The sequence below is a fragment of the Homarus americanus genome, unplaced genomic scaffold (genome assembly GCF_018991925.1).
Source record: "Homarus americanus isolate GMGI-L3 unplaced genomic scaffold, GMGI_Hamer_2.0 scaffold36188, whole genome shotgun sequence".
In the NCBI taxonomy this organism is placed as follows: Eukaryota; Metazoa; Arthropoda; class Malacostraca; order Decapoda; family Nephropidae; genus Homarus; species Homarus americanus.
Genome location: NW_024718183.1, coordinates 745,438 through 766,696, shown reverse-complemented (window position 1 = coordinate 766,696; position 21,259 = coordinate 745,438).

Genomic DNA, 21,259 nt, shown 5'->3' with positions numbered 1-21,259 from the left:
TTTTAGCAATTCGACACTTTGGGTGTTTACAAGTCTGGATCGTATGGCCTGCGTTTTTACAGTAAGAACAAGTAAACTTGGTTGCATCAGGGGGGGTAGGTGTGGGACCTTTCGACCTACCACTCACGCCCCCAAAGTTATCATCAGAGGAGGACCTAACATGTCGGGAAGTACCACGTTCTCTACTGCCCAGTGACTCCACCAGCAAGGCGTACGCATCAGCCAGCTCAGCCGCACGCCCTAAATTAACCTCTCCACGCTCCTCCACATGCTTCAAGATGTGAAATGGTATCTTGCTCTTCCACTCCTCCAGGACTACCAAATTTAACAAATCCTGAAATGTGGAGGTCTCTGTAGCCTCTGACCACTTCTTAAAAAACCTAAGCTTTTCTTGAGCAAACTCAACAAAGGTGTGTGAAAATGGTTTGGTCAGTTTACGAAACTCTGCTGGTATCCATCTGGCGTGATAGCATAAGAGGTGAGGATATTCTTTTTTACGTTATCATAGTCATCAGTCTGGTCTAAACAGTTATAAACTCTACGAGCCTTACCACATAATTTAGGAACTAACGCCGACACCCACTGGTCTTTTGGCCACAATATATATATATATATATATATATATATATATATATATATATATATATATATATATATATATATATATATATATATATATATATATATATATATATATATATATATATATATATATATACATATACATCCCTCGCTGCAGGTACAGAGTCCTCAGATGCGCCTACTGGGGTGTGTGGGTCTGGGTCAGAAGGTCCATGACAGCAGCAGGGTGCATGACAGCAGCAGGGTCCACGACAGCAGCAGGATGCAGGACAGTAGCAGGGGGTGCCTGAGGGAAAAAAAAAACGGTGTGTGGGGGCGATGAATGTTGTGCTTCCCTCTCGGCAGGTACAGAGTCCTCAGATGCGCCTGCCGGAATCGGTAGGACGTGGTGCTTGGGGCAGGAAGAGGAGCTGGTGTCTGCTTAGAGAAGCAGTGCTGCTCTAGGGTGTCTAACCTGCGGTGTAGAGGCAGTAGCTGTAGAGCCAATGAGAGCTGCCTCTGTGTGGATAAGCCAGTCTTCCATGTAGCTTGAGGACAGGGAGAGTGATCGGTTTTTCCTCCATCCTGTGTGAGTGCGAATCTCCGGGGGTCACCATTTGTGGGGTACGAGATGTTGGTTCTCCATCCTGTGTGAGTGCGAATCACCGGGGGTCACCATTTGTGGGGGTAGGTGATATTTCTCCTCCATCCTGTGTGAGTGCGAATCTCCGGGGGTCACCATTTGTGGGGTTATGTGATATTTCTCCTCCATCCTGTGTGAGTGCGAATCTCCAGGGGTCACCATTTGTGGGGTTACATGATATTTGGTTCACACTCAGGATGGGATGGAGAAAGGAAACTCGCAATGTGCTCTCTGTATACATATTGTATTGGATATACAGTGCAGCTTGGTGCTAGGAAGTGGCAGCGTGGTTACAAGCAAGATGTAGAGAGAGCTGGTTGGTGAGGGTGCTCAGAGGACCAGCTTGTGGGTCGCCATGGTCGCCGGCGGGAGCGAGGGCCGCCAGGCAGGAGCGGAGGAGGAGGAGTTGCTTGAAGACTGGCTGTAGATAGAAAGAGGTAGGTCACCACGAGGTGAGATCTTACATAGCGGAGGTAGGCGTGGCTTAATTAGTTGACCTCCGTCATGTAAGGCGGCGCTGGTTGACCTAGACCACGAGGCATACACTGGGGAATTCGCGGGGTCAGCTACTCAGCGACAAAAGCGTTTGTAGGGGAGGAATCCACTACAAAATATCCTCTTTTTGTTAGTTTTAGTCCAAGCATTCTGCCTTCAGTGTCGTATGGGTATAGTTCCTGGTCGACTTGTTTTGTTCTTGGCTATTGGTATTATCTTGAAATTGTTCTTATTTGTCCTGATTTTCCATTTTTTTCAGTCATTTATGTTTTTTATCGCTGTTGCCATGTAGCGTGCCATAAATTGGGTTGATTTTCCTAGGTATGATACTGTAGTGGACTTCTCCCCTTCAACTGCGTATCCGCATTCCAATGCGACACCAGATGTTACGGTAACCTAGCAACGGAACTAGAGACAGGCGACTTTCTCGGGTTTTCCCAACATGACTCATGGAGGACTCACGGCTGCTGGGTATATAAGCTCTGTCTCTCCATTGAGATTCATTCTAGCCACTCTTCTTGAACAAGCAACACCTCCTCCTCCGCCGCTGCCTGGCGGCCCTCGCTTCTCCTCGCCTGCCTGGCGGTCCTCGCTCCCGCCAGCGAGCATGGCGACCCACCAGCTGTCCTTCTCTGAGCTTCCTCACCAACCAGCTTATTCATTCTGCCCATCTTCCTGAACACGCAACACCTCCTCCAGCAAGCTCCACGCTGTCAGCATTCATTCAACCAGGAGGCCAGCAACAGGCAACATCTTCTCTAACGAAGCTCCTGCACATCTACCTCCTTCAACACGCTACTCACCGAACGTCTCTACTGAGCAGCTACTCACCACACGGCACCTCCAGCACCAGACTGTCTATCATATAACTTATATTATACAAGAAAACCACCTTAGAGTTTCCATCCATCCTGAGTGCTAGACAACATTATACCACGAATTCCTACAACACTATTTGAGTGATATCATCAGCAAACATTACATTCGCTCAAAGGGGGTGGGTTGAGGTGTGTCTGAGGTATATATTGTATATAGTGTTGGAGAAAGGCATCCTCCTTGAGGGACTCCATTCTCGAGATTGAACATATTTTACATAAATTTTCCAATGTGAATTTGTGCTCTACTATCATCGAAGAAGTCACTCAATATTCTTAGCAAGTGTTCGTTAGTCCCAATTTTAATATTTTATATTTCAAGCCCAAATGCCAAACTTTATCAAAAGCCTTAGAGACGTCCCTTAAAATTATATTGATCTGGTTCCCCTTGCTTTTTTCTATTGCCATTATTTCCGTTATCGTAGCTATTGCAGTTACGGTATTTCTATTGGGCATAAATCCATGTTGTCTATTGTTTGTTTCCCCCCTTTTTTATAAGGTTGTCTTAAATTTAAATTTTTTCCCAGTAGTTTCCCGGTAATTTCTAATAAAGATTTTGGCCTGTAGTTTAGTATTTTATTGATGACCTTACCCTCATTGGGAAAAATATAATTTTAGCATATTTTAGTTTGTCTGAAAGTAACCGGTTATTAAGCATGCGTTATATAATATAGATGTTCAATAATGTTTTTAAGATGTTTTCTGGTAGATTTATTATCATATTTCGTGTAATACCTGCGAGACCGGGGGCCTTATCTTTAAACTTCCTCAGACAGTGCATCATTTCTCCCATAGTTATCATCTGATTATTAGGTAGTAAGTTATAGTCTATACATTGCTTTGGGGTGATTCTATATGTGTCTTCCCATTTCATCTTCTATCCTTTCTTCGTGTTCACTCTCAAAATCTTCATTTTCTTCAGCTAATATTTTGAAAACTTTTACCCATTCTCTTTTGAATGCTGACTCTTGTTCATTTTCCTTGTACAGTTTTGTTCCATTACGGTCTTTAATGTATGGTGTTTTTTGCTTGTTATGCCCCATCATCTTGTTTATGGAAGTCCAAAATGTTTATGTGTCATTAGTCTTGTCGGCTGCCCTTATAATATCATTCCACTTTTTTTGTCATTTGCTTCCTTACATGTGTATCTTTATTTTATCTGTAGTGCTCTCTGCGTCGTATATAGCCATCTGTTACTGCCGTGTCTTTCCATTTACCTGTTTATTTCATTGTAATGGGTTTGTATTAATTTAAATTCCTCTGTTAGTCTATTGTTGGGTAATGTTCTGAAGTGTGAAATAGGAGTGTGTTTGGTTATAGATGTTTTTATTGCTGAGTGCAGTCTGTCAATTTCCGAGTATGTCTTCTGTTACTTTACTTTTTTCTTTTATCCTCTTCACCACTGATCGGCTCGTGAGCCGCTTGGGCGATCAGTCACGTCTCTGATTACTTTTCCTTTTCATTTATCCTCTACACCAAAAGATTGGCTCGCTAGCCGCCCGGGCGATAGGTCACGTCTCTGTCACGCACTGTTGGCAAATACTGGGCATGCACCGGCTACTGTGTCATGGTCACGTTGACTGCTAGTCTGTTGTAACTAATGATTCTTATTAAACTCCACGACCGCAAGACATGAGAGGGTAGCTGGTTCGCTATCCCCTAGAAGAGACGTGTTTTTCCCATTCTATGTTTACAGTCATGACCCCTCCCAGTAAGTCCCGCCTTCGAACACAGTTGCCACTGTGTTGTTATACCATTCTCTCCTGACAAGCTCATTCTTGAATTAGTCTGTGTAAATCAACTCAAGTAATTCGCCAGACCTTTGTCAACTGAGGGTCATCTTTGAATGAGTAACAGTATGTTGTTTGTAATTACTGTCATTGCGTGAGTAGCGATCGCTGGCAACTCAGGGGTATATATACTGTAGTGGATTTCTCCCCTACAAACGCTGTTTGTCGCTGCGTAGCCGACCCCACGAATTCCACAGTGTGTGCCTCGTGGTCTAGGTCAACCAGCGCCGCCATACATCACGGAGCGGGGGTCAACTACTAAGCCACGCCTACCCCCCGCTATTTAAGACCTGACCTCGTGGTGACCTGTCTCTTTCTACCTCCACCAACCAGCCAGCAACACCTCCTCCTCCTCCGCCTGCCTGGCGGTCCTCGCTCCCTCCGGAGAGCATGGCAACCCACAAGCTGGTCCTCCTCTGAGCATCCTCACCAACCAGCTCTCTCTACATCACGCTTGTAACCATGCTGCCTTCCCAGCACCAAGATGCTTTGTACATCCAATACAACATGTATACAGTACATGAGAGCACATTGTGAGTTTCCTTTCTCCATCCCATCCTGAGTGTGAACCAAACATCCCAAAAACCCCACAAATGGTGACTACCGGAGATTCACACTCACACAGGATGGAGGAGAAACTGATCACGCTCCCAGTCTTCAAGCAACATGGAAGACTGGCTTATCCACGCAGAAGCAGCTCTCATCGGCTCTACAACTAGTGCCTCTACACCGCAGGTTAGACACCCTAGAGCAGCGCTGCTTCTCTAAGCAGACACCAGCTCCTCTTCCTGCCCCAAGAACCACGTCCTACCGACCCCAGCACACCCGTCCTGCCTCAGACGCCGCCCCCGGCCCAGCAGTAACCCCTGCCGCCCCTGATGCGGCCCCTGCTCCTGACACGGACCAACACACCCGTCCTGCCTCAGACGCCGACCCTGGCCCAGCAGTACCCCCTGCCGTTTCTCCTGACGCGGCCCCTGTTCCTGAGTGCGGACCCACACACCCCTCTTTTCTCCCTCAGGTACTCCCTGCTAATGTCCTGCATCCTGCTGCTGTCGTGGACCCAGCTGCTGTCACGAGCCCTCATCCGCTTCTGCTGACGCAGCCCCTGCTCCTGACCCAGGCCCACACACCCCAGCAGGTGCATCTGACGACTCTGTACCTGCCTTGAGGGAAGCACAACATTCATCGCCTCCACACACCCTTTTTCTCCCTCTCTACTCCCACAGATATTGTGTATCTAGACAGTTGTCTCCAGCGACCGGCTCATCCACGCCATCGCCGTTGTCTCACATGGGGCATGCACCGCCCGTTCTGCCTCACATGTGCTATGCAACCCTGCAGACAACAAGTCTCCTACACCGCCTGGAGGGAAGGAGGAGTATTGTAGTGGATTTCTCCCCTACAAACGCTGTTTGTCGCTGAGTAGCCGACCCCACGAATTCCACAGTGTGTGCCTCGTGGTCTAGGTCAACCAGCGCCGCTATACATCACGGAGCGGGGGTCAACTACTAAGCCACGCCTACCCCCCGCTATTTAAGACCTGACCTCGTGGTGACCTGTCTCTTTCTACCTCCACCAACCAGCCAGCAACACCTCCTCCTCTGCCTGCCTGGCGGTCCTCGCTCCCGCCGGAGAGCATGGAGACCCACAAGCTGGTCCTCCTCTGAGCATCCTCACCAACCAGCTCTCTCTACATCACGCTTGTAACCATGCTGCCTCCCCAGCACCAAGCTGCATTGTACATCCAATACAACATGTATACAGAGAGCACATTGTGAGTTTCCTTTCTCCATCCCATCCTGAGTGTGAACCCAAAAATCCCATACCCCACAATACCATGGGGAGCGGGAAGAGAGACGTCTTCCGTCACGTCATCTCCCGTCTGTCCCCAGGTACGTGACAGTGTTCTATAGCCATTCAGTTTGATTCAGTCATTGTAGTGAATTGTCAGTGTTCATCAGTGTTCATGCTTTAACAGTTGAATTGTCATTCACCCAGTGTAAGATGTAATGGCCCCTGTCTCATCAACAGAAGTATTATATAAATGGGTTATTTACATCTGATTTATATTCAGATTCATCTTCTGTAATTTTCCATTATATGTGAGGACATGAACTGAACATGTGAACGGCAGCTTTGCCAAGAGGGAGAAGCCCATATGTCAGCATCTATGTAAGCGCGCACCAAGGCGACGCCTTCAAGCAGTCACTCACACCAACTAATATTGAACGGACGTTGATCCACGTTTATATTACATAAACGCCGTCCTTTCTCATCACACTCATAAATAGTGGAACTTACCTGTTGACCTACACTCAGGAATTATATAAACAATACTTTTCTAATAAAACAAGAAACTTCAATTGGGTTTCGTTACTAAAGCCCAATATAATATATGTGAACCAACCTGGTTAATTGGGAATTAACCAACCGTTTCAAAGAAGTAATATAACGTAAATGTCGCTGTCGTTTCCAGGTGAGAGATTTGTTGTGATTGTGTTTTCATCATGCTTGTCCTCCGTCACGTCATCTCCCATCTGCCCCCAGATCCAATTTGTGGTTCCTGGATCACCCCACGATAGCCCCGGAGCCAGTAGATTCCCAGCAGGGAGCAATATATCGACGATGTCATTGATTCAACATGATTGAGACGGCAGGTCCACCTCGTGGGCCGAGGGCCCCAGACCCGCCTCGTGTCAGAGTGTAACCGACCACAGCAGCATTCGTCAGTTGTTAGAGGCGCCAATGCTATACCCTGGGACATGCCTTGGAGTTATGGCCCACAGTGTTGTTGTATGTGTTTGTTAATAATTACCCCATGTTGGGTAGTGGACCCATGTATTTGTTGGTATCATTATTAACGTGTTGTGTGTGAGCGCATCTCCTATGCATTACCAATACTCTGTGAAGTATCATATGCCAGTTTGTCTTATAACTGGATGTAATGAGAAGTACCTAGTAATGTGGGAGAAGTAAAGTTGTCCTCTTCGGACTATGAGTAAAGTCTTGTAACTGTACTGTAATGCCACGTACCACCAGTAGGTGTGAGAAGTAAAGTAATCTGCAAGGGGTTGCCATGTAACTATGTATTGTGAGTAGGGACAAGGAACTGGTCCTGCTGTGTAATGTAACGTGACACCATTAAGGATGTGCGCAGTAAGAGTGTAATATCTGAGTAATTGCTGTTGAGTAAAAATAAGAAAATAAATATATAAGAAAATTAGTAAAGAAGAAATACTGAGTCTGCAATAAGCCCAGGAGTTGAGTCTGGTAGTTATATGTTAATAATATCTCTTTTTCCCTTTGATTTCATATTAATAAACTTGTTCTTAGAGTATTTTAGGAGTATTCATTTCGCCCACAGTATTTTACCTTTATTTCCGTCCAAGTGACCCTGATATCAGAATTACAATACCCATGTGCCTTAGACCCTCGTCCATGGTACCAAAAAGAACTAAGGTTATGCAATAACCATTGAAGTAAAAAGAAAGAACAATTGAAGTAAAGAACTAAGACAAGAGAAGTAAGAGTAAAGACACGGTAGAATATGAGTTGGTTATACCCCCGTTACATTGGCAGCAGCTTGCTGTGTGTGTTGTTAAAAACTCCGCCCTTACACCTGAATGTACCTGAACCTGCTCCAGTGTTGGTCAAGTCTTGTCTTTAAAGAGCTCGCACTCGGTGCCGTCACAACACTCTCTGGTAGATTGTTCCAAGAGTTTACAACCCTCACTCCGAAAAAGTTTGCCCTCACAGTTTTCTGGACTTGCGGCTTCTTCAATCTTGAGCTGTGACCCCTTGTGGGGCGAGCGTCCACCAGCTCCAAGTCAGGACACTCGACTGAGTAGTGTCCCCTGAGATGCTTATACACCTCAACTAGGTCACCCCTTGCCCGTCTGTAATATAATCTAGGTAAGTTCAGGTGCTCCAATCTCTCAGGGTTGCTGAGGTGCCGAAGTGCAGGCACCAGTCTGGTGGCCCTCCTTTGAACATTTTCAACCAACTGACAGTCCCCAGCATATCTTGGGGACCAGATGGGGTGACAGTACTCTAAATGGGGAAGCACTTCACTCTTGAAGATCGTTACTAGGGACGAACCGTCTAGATATCTGAACGACCTTCTTATAAGACCCAATAATTTATTTGCCTGGTTTACCTTCTTCTCGCAATGGCCCGAGAACTTTAGCTCATTGTCAACATACACACCTAGGTCCTTCTCACATTCAGTCACAACTAGTGCAGTTTCTTCATCCCGTTGGGACATATGATACGCCTCCTTACCGTTGGTATGCCCCAGGTGCATCCTCTTACACTTTGTGACATTGAATCTCAGCAGCCATTCCTTCGACCATTCCTGGAGCCCACAGAGGTCCTTCTGCAGCTCTTCACAGTCAGCTTGGTTCTTAATTTCCCGAAATAACTTGCCATCATCGGCAAACATTTGTATGGAGGATTGTACAACGTCAGGCATGTCATTTATGAAACAAACAAACAACAGCGGTCCCAATACACTACCCTGCGGTACCCCACTTGTTACAGGTACAGATGACGATTTCGTGCCATTAATCGCCACACACTGCTTGCGGTCATGTAGAAAGTCTTCTATCCAGACTAGGACATTTCCCCGAATTCCATACCCTTCCAGTTTGATTTTCAGCCTTTCATGGGGTACACTGTCGAAAGCCTTGGCAAAATCTCGGTAAATATTGTCGATATTACCACCCCGTTCCAGAATATGGGTCCAAATATCCAATGCCTTGAGCAATTGTGTTAAGCAGGAGCGCCCGGCATAAAACCGTGTTGGCAATCCTTTACAAGATTGTTTCGTATTAGTTGTTCCATTGCGGCATCTCTGATAATACTCTCAAGTACCTTACCTATTATGCTGGTCAGGCTCACTGGTCTATAGCTGTTCGTGGAGTGCCGATCGCCCTTCTTGAAGATAGGACTCACATAAGCCACTTTCCATTCACTGGGGACCATTTGTTCATCCAGGCATTTACAAAACAGGATCTTCAGGGGCTCTGCAAGCTCGTTGCACAACTCTCTTAGCACTCTAGGGTGCACCATGTCAGGGCCGGGACTCTTATGGACCTTTAGCCTGGACATTTTATTTCTAATACCCTCTTCTGTGAACACAATGTGGGTCAGTGCTGTGTCGAACCGTCTGTCCTCAAACGCAGGAAGGTTAGTTGCATCCTCTCTTGTGAACACTGAGGAAAAGAAGCTGTTCAGTGCCTCAGCTTTATCCTGGTCGGAATCTGCATAACTACCATCCACAAGCCTCATGTCTGATACTCCTACTCGCGTTTTCTATTTCGACTTTGCATAGCGGTAAAACGCCTTTGGGTTTGACTTAACCTCGCTTGCAATGTTTTCCTTTGTAGGTTAATCGAATGATGATTACCCTAAGTCTTCTTTGCAGCTGTCCCAGTCTGTTTTGCTCATTTTCAGTCTCCTTTTTATTGGTGTCTGTATGGGGCTTGTTGACAGTGTTAGTATAATTGGTAGATGGTCGCTGCCTGTGAGGGGTCCCTGTTTTACATGGTAATTGAAAAAGACTTTGTTGTTGGTAAAAATTTTGTCTGGTGTTGATTGTGTATTGTGATTTTTCCAGGTTGGAAAGTTAGGACCGAGACGATTGATTTTTCCTAGGTTTATTAATTAATTAGGGGCATTTCCCACGGCGTTATTATTTGTATTGTCGAAAATCCTGTGTCTGGCATTAAAGTCTCCTGAGATGTACATAGGGTGACTTTTGTTAACCAATTTTAATAGGTCTTCTTAGTTAAGTAGGGTAGTCTCGGTGACATAAGTAGTAGCAATGATTACGTCTCCTCGAGTTGTATTTATTTTTATTGCTAGAAATTCATCCTGGAAGTCATCGATTAGTTTTTATTTTAAGTTAATTTTACTCGCTATAAAAACTCCGTCATTGTTCATGCCCGATTTATTTTCTTGGTTTACATAATAGTTGTAGAGTTTTATGTTGTTCTTGTCTTTCTCATCATGACTGTTTATTAGTATAATGCCAAGGTCAATCTCTTGATATATATTACTTAAGCTAATTCTCTCAGTCTTCCATATTTTTTTACGGGATTAGCCCACCCGGGCACAGGTCACTGACCCATGTTGGGGCCTGGGGCGAAATGTGATTGTGACAAGCAACAACAACAACAACAACAACAACAACAACAACAACAACAACAACAACAGCAACAACAACAACAACAACAACAACAACACAATAACAACAACAAACAACAAACAACAAAATAACACAACAACAACAACAACAACAACAAATACAACAACAACAACAACAAACAAAAACAAACAACAAACAACAACAACAACAACAACAACAACCAACAACAACAACAACAACAACAGCAACAAACAAAACAAAATAACAATAATAATAATAATAATAATAATAATAATAATAATAATAATAATAATAATAATAATAATAATAATAATAATAATAATAATAATAATAATAATAATAATAATAATAATAATACATGTAATACATAGCAAATTAAATTTATAATAAAATATAAACAAATTTGAAAAGAAAATAATAATAATAATAAACCATAAAGAAAAAAAAGAAAAAGTGAGAAACAGTATATGTATGATGTGTTGTCAATAGTAAGAGAAACACTTGAGACCCTGCAATTGTGTGTAAATGAGGCAGAAATCAGATCAGCATCCTGGGACTAGGTCAAAATTATCGTGATGCCATATGGCAGCAGGGTCTACCATTAGACAACACATTATGCTTTCAGTATCTTCCCAACGTTATGTTGTATTATTCTTAAAGTTCTTACTGTTTGTCAGTTGTCCATTATTTCTTAAACTTGGATTGTGGCAGTTGGAGTGGAGACCTATCATCCTGTTTCCCGCTTCTGACTCTTCTAAACTCTAACGGGTCTAGTATTTTAAAGTCATTGGTCGTAATCTTTAGTTTGTCCATAATAATTAGTGTCCAAACATATTCTTCGTTTAGGGATTTTTCTTGATATGTCTACTAGTAAATCCCTCCTTCACAGTTTTTCGCTATTGTCCCTCCTGCAGATTCAGGTTGTCTGTTGTGATCAGTCTCCATCTTCTCTTCTCTCCTCTTTAACCTTTTTCTTGGAGACTGTCTTTTTGCTGTTTCTGTTTTCTCTTTGTCACTTCTAGTCATTTGTCTGGGGTCTCTATCAGTCGCTTGTATTTCTTGTGTATCAGCTGTTGCTCCTTGTTCATACCTTTTTCCTAGCTGCAGTCTTTCTTTCAGTTCACTTGAGTAGGTTGCCTGTAATAATTTTTCAGATTCTAGATTCTCTGGGAATATCATCTCCGGTAGGTTATTCAATTTAAACATTTTCCTTGACTCGTCATTGTATGATCCCGGTGCAATGATATTGTGCAGATGTGCATGGATCATACTGATCATTACCTCGTCATATATTGGTTCGCTTAAGTTTAAGATGGTGGATTCTGGTTTGTGAGCCTCTTGTACAGCTCTGTTGGGTATTTCAACGTATGTCGTGTATTTCTTTTCTTGTTCCCTTTTCCTTGTTTCTTGTTCCTTGTACTTTATCATGTGCTTTTTTATTGGGCATGCCATTGCTAACGTCTTGTGTCCTATATGTGCATTCCCGTTTCTCTTACAGTTGAGACAGCCAACATGTGGGTTCTTACATTCAGTGTAGTTATGGTCGTTGCCTGAACAGTCTGACCACTACTTTTTCTCTTTTCCTGGACACTCTCTCATTGTGTGTTCTTCATTCTTGTAACAAGAAAAACAGGTTTGCAGATTGATGAATGTTTCCTTCTTTATTTGATGAGGTGTTACTGACAACTTAAAAATTAGAAAGCCTTTATATATTACTTTTTCAGCCATTGAAACTTCTTCGAAGGTAATCTTGAAAACATGAATGTAGTCTTTTATCTTGATAACTTCCTCGATCTTCATCCAACTGTTTTGACGTTCCAGTTCATCGTTCAGATCTTCCGATGTCTTCCTCCCAATCTCCTGGTCGACTTGAACAAAAACTGGTCTTTTTGCTTTTTGTTCTGGTGGCATGACAACAAGAAGTCCTTTTTTGTAAAAAACATCTCTGGCTTCTTTTGAGAGGATTTTGTCTGAATCAAAGTCATCTTTGCAGATTACTTTGAAACCTTCGTTGGTACTGAATATTCTTCTTAACGGGACTGTAATTTGTTATAAGTGATTTCTGCCACTTTTCCTCTTCCAATAGGGTGTCCCTTATCTCTATGCTTAATCCTAATGCTTGTGGTCATCTTCCCTGTTTACATTACACTCCTGCCTATGACATGGGACTCCTGCCTGGGAGCAGTGACCCCCTCCCTCCCCTCTAGGACGGGCGTCGGTCTCGTAGGGTTCTGCATCCAGGTTACCTGTGTCTATAAGTTATGTCTATTTGTGTTGCCACCTACAGGTGACTCCCAGACAAAGGGTGCCCCGCACTATCACAGGTTCCCTTGCCGGATCGACCGTATTGCTAAGTCCCGCCTCCTGTTCAAGGAACGGAGTGCATGAGGGGGATGAAAGAAGGAAAAAGAAGAGGACTTAGAGAGTAGGGACAGTCTTCCTACCACGCCATGCTTGGTCAGCCAATCAGAGCACCGCAATAAACATGCATGCATCACACCACTGTGGGGCACCGCTGATTGGCCAATCCTGGACGTTGACGCACGAGGAGTAGTCTAAATTTTTGGGAGGCCAAATATATGATTTCCAGAGGCTTGATTGTTTCTTGTGCAATCTGAGATAGTAATTGTACAGTCGCAATGATGGGTAAGGTCAATCACTAGGATTGAGTGTCCAATCACAACGAAGTTGCAGACTGCTCAACCACGCAGCAGAAAAAAAAGGAGTCTTCACTGCTCCAGGTCCAGCAGTCCATCCAATGACTGGAGGATATGTGGTGACTACAGAGCCCTAAACCTCGTCACCAAACCTGACAGGTAGCCTATCCTGCATGTCCAGGACTTCCACCACAAACTCCACGGCAAAACCATCTTCTCAAAGATCGACTTGGAGTGTGCTTTCCATCAGATTCCAGTGGCACCTGCAGATATCCAGAAGACTGCCCTCACCACTCCGTTCGGTCTCTTCAAGTATGCCTACATGAGCTTTGGACTACGCAATGCAGCTCAGGCCTTCCAGCGGTACATGGACCACATGCTTCGCGACCTCGACTTTGTCACTGTCTACAGACAACGTTTTCGTCGCATCTCCGACGCCTGCCGAGCATCATCACCACCTACAGCTCCTTCTCCAACGCCTACAGAACAACAACATGAAAGTTCATCCCATCAAGTGCGTCTTCAGAGCCTCCCCCATCGATTTCCTCGGTCAGAGAGTCTCGTCGAGCGGCATCCAACCCCTATTACAGAAGGTAACTGCCATCAAGGAGTTCCCCAAACCTGAAACAGTGAAGCAGCTCCGAGGATTCCTGGGTTTAGTCAACTACTACCACCGCTTCATTGCCCAGGCTGCCAACATCCTCGTTCCTCTCCACGATCTTCTCAAGGGACTCCCCAAGACGTCTCACAAGCCACTGATATGGACTCAAGAGGCTTTTACAGCATTCACCACTATCAAGCAGCACATCACACGCCTTACCCTGCTGGCTCACCCTGCTCCCAACGCCCGAACCACTCTCACAACAGACGCTTCTTCTACTGCCGTGGGCGTCGTCTTACAAGATATCAATGGAACTCTCATGCCCAGTACCTTCTTCTCACAGCGGCTTCAACCACCTCAACGCCACAGCGCCTTCGATCGAGAGCTCCTGGCCATATATCTTGCTGTCAAGCATTTCCAGCACTTCCTCGAGGCCCGTCAGTTCACCATCTTCACTGATCACAAGCCCCTCGTCCACGCCTTCGCTTCAGCCTCCCAGACACATACACTTCGTGTTCTTCGCCACTTGGCTTACATCTCGGAGTTCACCAGCAACATCCAACACATCAAGGGCAGCCACAACGAGATCGCCAACACCCTCTCTCGTTGTATACCCAGCATTCTTCCCTCATCTCCACTCATGGATTACAGACAGCTCGCCGTAGCTCAAGAGAACGACGAAGACCTTGCATCACACAAGACATCTCCCTCAGGTATCGCCCTCCAAAAACTCCCAGTTCCTGGCACAAACCTCAAGTTGTGGTGCGAAATGTCATGTGGGCAGCTTAGACCATTCCTGCCTCATATCCACCGCCACACCATCTTCGACCGCATCCATGGTCTCAGTCACCCAGGTGCCTTCTCATGCAAAGTGTCGTCTGGCCCAGCATCAAGGCTGATACTCGGAAATGGGCTGCCCAGTGCCTGGCCTGCCAGTCCTCTAAGATACATCGACACACACGGGCTCCCTTAGAAACCTTTCCTGTACCCAAAGGACGCTTCCAGGTAGTGCACCTCACCATCGTGGGACCTCTTCCAGCATCCTGCAGCAACACCTACACCTTCACCTGCGTTGACCGTTTCACCAGGTGGACAGAAGCCATTCCCATGCCTAATGCTACAGCAGAGTCGGCCATCCGAGCCTTCCTGTCTGGTTGGGTCTCCCGTTTCGGTCCTCCCACGACTGTCATCACTGACCGAGGAGCACAGTTTGAGTCACAACTCTGGTATAGTCTCTAACAGTTCCTCAGCACTTCCAGGCACTGCACTACTGCTTACCACCCTCAATCCAACGGCATGGTACAGCGGTTTCATCGGCAGCTGAAGGACGCCATCAAGTCACAGCACGACCCTTACAGCTGGACGGATGATCTATCCTTAGTGCTCCTTGGCATCCGCACATCACACAAGGAGGACATGGACTGCAGCCCAGCAGATCTCACCCTAGACGGGCCCCTTCATCTCCCCGGGGACTTCTCACTTACTCCTGACCTTGACCACTTCACTCCTGCTGCCTATCACGACCTACTGCAAACACTACGACAAGCAGTTTCTGCATTCAAAGCTACTGCCCCACGCCAGCCTTCCCATCGCCCTGAACACATCCCTCCTGCACTACTCAACGTAGAGTATGTCTTCGTCAGGCGCGATGCTCACAGCAACCCACTTCAACACCCCTACAACGTACCCTTCTCGGTTTTTGCATGGTCAGCGATGTTCCTGACGATCATTCACAATGGCAGATACGACACCGTCAGCATCAATCGAGTGAAGCTGACCACCTTACCCGATGGTGCCCCGGCCCAGCATTACCCCCAACAAACCACACCTGCACCAGTCTGCCCACAGTTGCCACTTGCAGCGCCACCTTGTCCACAATAGTTCTATGTGCCCTCCTTTCATTCTCAGGTACCTACTGCTCCTGATGAGGATCATGCACCTAGCCCTGTGGACCCAGACATCCCACCCAGCGCCCCCAAGGAATATGCACCTGCCACCAAAAAACACCACATTCCCCCAGCAAACCACGCCTGCGCCCCCTTCACCTGTCTGGTCACCATTGCCGCCTGCAGCACCCTCTTCTCTCCCTCAGGTAGTTACTGCTCCTGACCCTGCTCCTGACCCTGCTCCTGATGAGGATCCTGCATCCGGCCCTATGGACCCAGACACCCCACCCGGCACCCCCGAGGACTTTGCACCTGCCGCGAGAGAAGCACCACACTCCTCGCCTTTTCAACCTTCTCTCATCCACAACCCTCCTTCTTCCTTTGCTTCTCCCACAGATTTCGTGTCACTAGACGGAGTTGTCACCCGTAGCGGCAGAGTGGTTCACACCCCCACCCATTATGTCTCACATGTGGAATACAACCCTGCCGAGAACAAGTTTCCTGCAGCGCTCGGAGGGGAAGGGGAGTATTGTAGTGGATACTCTCCCCAACAACTGTTGATTGGTCACTTGCCGTCCGCTTACCAGCCAACCAGTGGCGAGTTCCACAAATCAGCCCTTGTGTTCAAACTGTGCGTTGATTGATCAGTTCCCGCCTTCATCTTAGCCAATCAGCAGCATTTCTCATCTTTGCTTTTCGATTCTTTATCCGGCAGAATTATATAAATACCCCCCTGCCTCGCCGTGAAGGACATACAACACCAAGCTCTTAAGCAGAGAAGACCTCCTCTAAAGAAGCTCCTCCACAGCAACTCCTCTACCACGCAGCAACTTCCCAGCACCAGACTGTTTTGTATATATAATATATATATATAGAAAACGCCATTGTGAGTTTCCTTTCTTACCTCCATCCTTAGTGCGAGATCTCCTACATGTATGTATGTGAGCCTAACAAAGAGAAATTAGACAACTGGCCACATACACTATGCTACAACCTCATCTCACGAGATCCTTAGGTATGTGACCGCGTGGTGTCTCCCCACACCCACACCGTACCCTTCATGGCTCCACCCACACAACTCTTTTATTATGGTTAATTATTGATTAATTAGCTAAAAATATATTATTAATTTGCCATATACATTAAAACTCTTTGTTTGTTTGTGTCATGTAATAAGTAGTAGGTTGTAAGCAGCTACCAAACAGGGAGGTACTACCGCCTGGGAAGATATTGGAAGCATAATGTGTTGTCTAATGGTAGACCCTGCTGCCATATGGCATCACGAAAATTGTGACCAAGTCTCAGGTTGCTGATCTGACTTCTGCCTCATTTCCACACAATTGCAGGGTCTCAATTGTTTCTTTTACTATTGACAACATAACATACATACAGTATATTGTTTCTCACTTTTTTTTTAATTTTTGCATTTCTTTGTTTCTTTATTATTATTATTATTATTATTATTATTATTATTATTATTATTATTATCATCATTATTATTATTACATTTTTGCCCCCCAGGCCCCGATGTGGGTCAGTGACCTGTGCCCGGGTGGGCTAATCCCAGTGTAAAAAAAAAAAAAAGTAAAGATTTTTGTTTTTTCAATTGTATTGGAGTAAAAGTATTAAAAACATACTTAAGTAAAAGTATTAAATTTTTTAGTACTTTTTAAAAAGTAGATACCCAAAAATTTTAAAAGGGGGCAGTACTAACGTAAATAGATTTAGTTACTTTACAACTCTGAAGACTATAGTGCACAAAAGTGTTTCTGTGACCTGGTGGAAATCTATCTGCCTATTGTTTATCTGTACACTGATACCAATCGTCGGAAAATTACCGGAGAATAGCGGGACAGCCAGGGGTAATTCGACAACACTTGTGAGATATCTACTGCTTCTGTACACACGACCCTGGCCGCTGGTAATCAGTGGTGGAAGCTGGGTAAGTGGTGAAAGGAGTATTCAGAAAATATTATAGGTGTACATTATTTTCACTCACATCATCGTTATTGGGGGGGGAGGGGGGATTCAAATGTACAGTACAGTGGTCCCTCGGTTAACAAACACAATTCGTTCCAGAAGGTCGTTTGTTAACCGAATCCATTGTTTCAATGGGAAAGTATTGGGTAATTGGTTCCAGCTCACCAAAAGTACATACAAAGTAAAAAAAAATGCAGTAAAGTACACTTACTTTGAGGTATGTATGTAGAAGGTTCCTGGTTGATGATGATGATGGGAATTAGAAGTGGGGTGGAGGAGAAGGGAGAAGAGAAGGAAGTGGGGTGGAGGAGAAGGGAGAAAAGAAGGAAGTGGGCTGGAGGAGAAGGGAGAAAAGAAGGAAGTGGGGTGGAGGAGAAGGGAGAAAAGAAGGAAGTGGGGTGGAGGAGAAGGGAGAAAAGAAGGAAGTGGGGATGGAGGAGAAATCACCTTTCAGGGGACCCATGCTTGATGCCGTCATTTCACCAATAAAATTTTAAGTTCACTGGGTGTAATTCAAGATTATTTTCTTTAAATCAACACTGCACTACGCTATATATTATCAATGCGTTAACTAAAGTTCAGAATGACCAAAAATTTCAATGAAAAATGCAAAAATATTCAAGACACGAACAAAATGGCTGCTCCCTCGACAGTAAACAAAGCCAGACTGAACCTGTACAGGGAGTACTGCATATAATATTATAAATATGTTAAATAAATGTTAAAATGACTAATAATTTTAATATAAAACATAAAAAAATATTAAAAAGCTCTAATTTATTGATACAGGTTGACAATCCCTAATCAGAAATCCTTGGGGCCAGAGGCATTTCGGATTTCGGAATTTTTCGGTTTTCAGAATTCTTTTTTTTTTTAGCCCACCCGAGCACAAGTCACTGACCCACATTGGGGCCTGGGGGATAATAATAATAATAATAATAATAATAATAATAATAATAATAATAATAATAATAATAATAATAATAATAATAATAATAATAATAATAATAATAATAATAATAATAATAATAATAATAATAATAATAATAATAATAATAATAATAATAATAATAATAATAATAATAATAATAATAATAATAATAATAATAATAATAATAATAATAATAATAATAATAATAATAATAATAATAATAATAATAATAATAATAATAATAATAATAATAATAATAATAATAATAATAATAATAATAATAATAATAATAATAATAATAATAATAATAATAATAATAATAATAATAATAATAATAATAATAATAATAATAATAATAATAATAATAATAATAATAATAATAATAATAATAATAATAATAATAATAATAATAATAATAATAATAATAATAATAATAATAATAATAATAATAATAATAATAATAATAATAATAATAATAATAATAATAATAATAATAATAATAATAATAATAATAATAATAATAATAATAATAATAATAATAATAATAATAATAATAATAATAATAATAATAATAATAATAAAAATAATAATAATAATAATAATAATAATAATAATAATAATAATAATAATAATAATGATGATGATGATGATGATGGTGATGATGATGATGATGATGGGCTAATCCCTGTTAAAAAAAATTAAAAAAAAAAAATGCTCCACAAAAAACTTTCGGTTTTCGGAATTTCGGATAAAGGGTTGTCAACCTGTACAGGGTATTTACTCCGTTGGAAACAAATTTAAACATAGAACAGATTACTGAATTGGCTGAGGTACTGTACCCCCTCAGCTGATTCTCACAACAACAAACTGGTATGTTAGTTCCCTCTTCAGTACTGCATATATTATCAATATTTAATGTTAAAATGACTAATAATTTTAATGTAAAACATTCAAAAATATTAAAAAGATGAAATTTATTGATACAGGTGTATTTACTCCATTGGAAACGAATTTAAACTTAGAACAGATTACTGAATTGGCAGACTGGGCCATCAGCTGACCAGCTATTGTTCACAACAAAACGTGATTTTCATAAGGATTTAGTTTATCGAATTTTTGTTCGTTAACCGAATTGAAGATTCTTATGGAAGGTAATTTGTTAACCGAAATTTCGTTAACCGAGGACCACTGTACAGGTATGTGAAAAATTACAAAAATATCGTTTATGGTTAAAGAGTTATAGTAATTTTAATATTGGCCAACGTTAACTGCATTTTTTTTCTTGTATGTCAGCTGTTACAGAGTTCTTCCACAGGGCATTTCATATATACTGTATATATATATATATATATATATATATATATATATATATATATATATATATATATATATATATATATATATATATATATATATATATATATATATATATATATATATATATATACACACACACAGTTGTACCCCGCTTTACGCGGTTTCACTTTACGCGATTTCTCATATACGCGGTGCCTCGCCAGAACCGAACTTTCACTTTACGCGGTTCATCTACCCATATACGCGTGAAGTATAATTTTTTTTTTTATTTAGCTCATAAAATTCATACAAATTACCCGGCCAGAATATAATTTACATTGCTGGAATTCTTACAATTTGATGATCATTTTGAATATAAACATCATAGATTTTGCATTAGACATACAAATTTTAGATGTAATGTTTACTCTGAGTAAACAGTGGCGTAGCTAGAGTGTACTTGAGTTTTGCCCCCCCCACAAAAAATACATATTGCACAGTGACTCACTCTATATATATATATATATATATATATATATATATATATATATATATATATATATATATATATATATATATATATATATATATATATATATTAAATAGTTTGTGTACCATTATAATATTACTGTGCTTTCACATACTCAAATATAGTAGGCCTATGCTTTAAATACACACCAAACATACTTAAACTTTTATAAGTAACAGTTAAACAAAAAGCAAAAACGACATATAGGATAGGGAAAAAAGTAAAAAAAGTATAAAAAATTAGGACCATCTTTATTTCTGAAATTAAAACTACAACTTTACTTTCACATACTCAAATATAGTATGCTTTAAATACACCCCAAACATACTTAAACTTTATAAGTAACAGTTAAACAAAAAGCAAAAACGACATATAGGATAGGGAAAAAGTAAAAAAGTGTAAAAAATTAGGACCATCTTTATTTCTGAAATGAAAACTACAACTTTTTACAAAGTAACTTTTCTTTTTTAACCAATACTTTAATATTTCTTATCTTATAGTATTATGTCTTCCAATGAAGTAAATAACTGGATCGAAAACACAAGAGAACTTAAAAGTCGTCTAGCCTCCCCTCGTCTTGTCACGATGGAGACTTGTGCAGAACTGAAGTGAATTGCTTGTAACTGGTGGATTGATCGGCTGTACATGAACTGATATGACCCGAGACTGCATGGTTTTGCAGCTACTGGAGACGTTAATCCTTCCCTTTGTATCGGCGGCAAGTTAATCCTCGTCGTGTCTGACCTAACACCTGACCCACACCACATGAGCTCACTGGCGTACTTGTTTGAAGTTGTTTCCTTAATCCTCAACAGGTTACAGGTTGTGTGTGTGGGGGGGGAG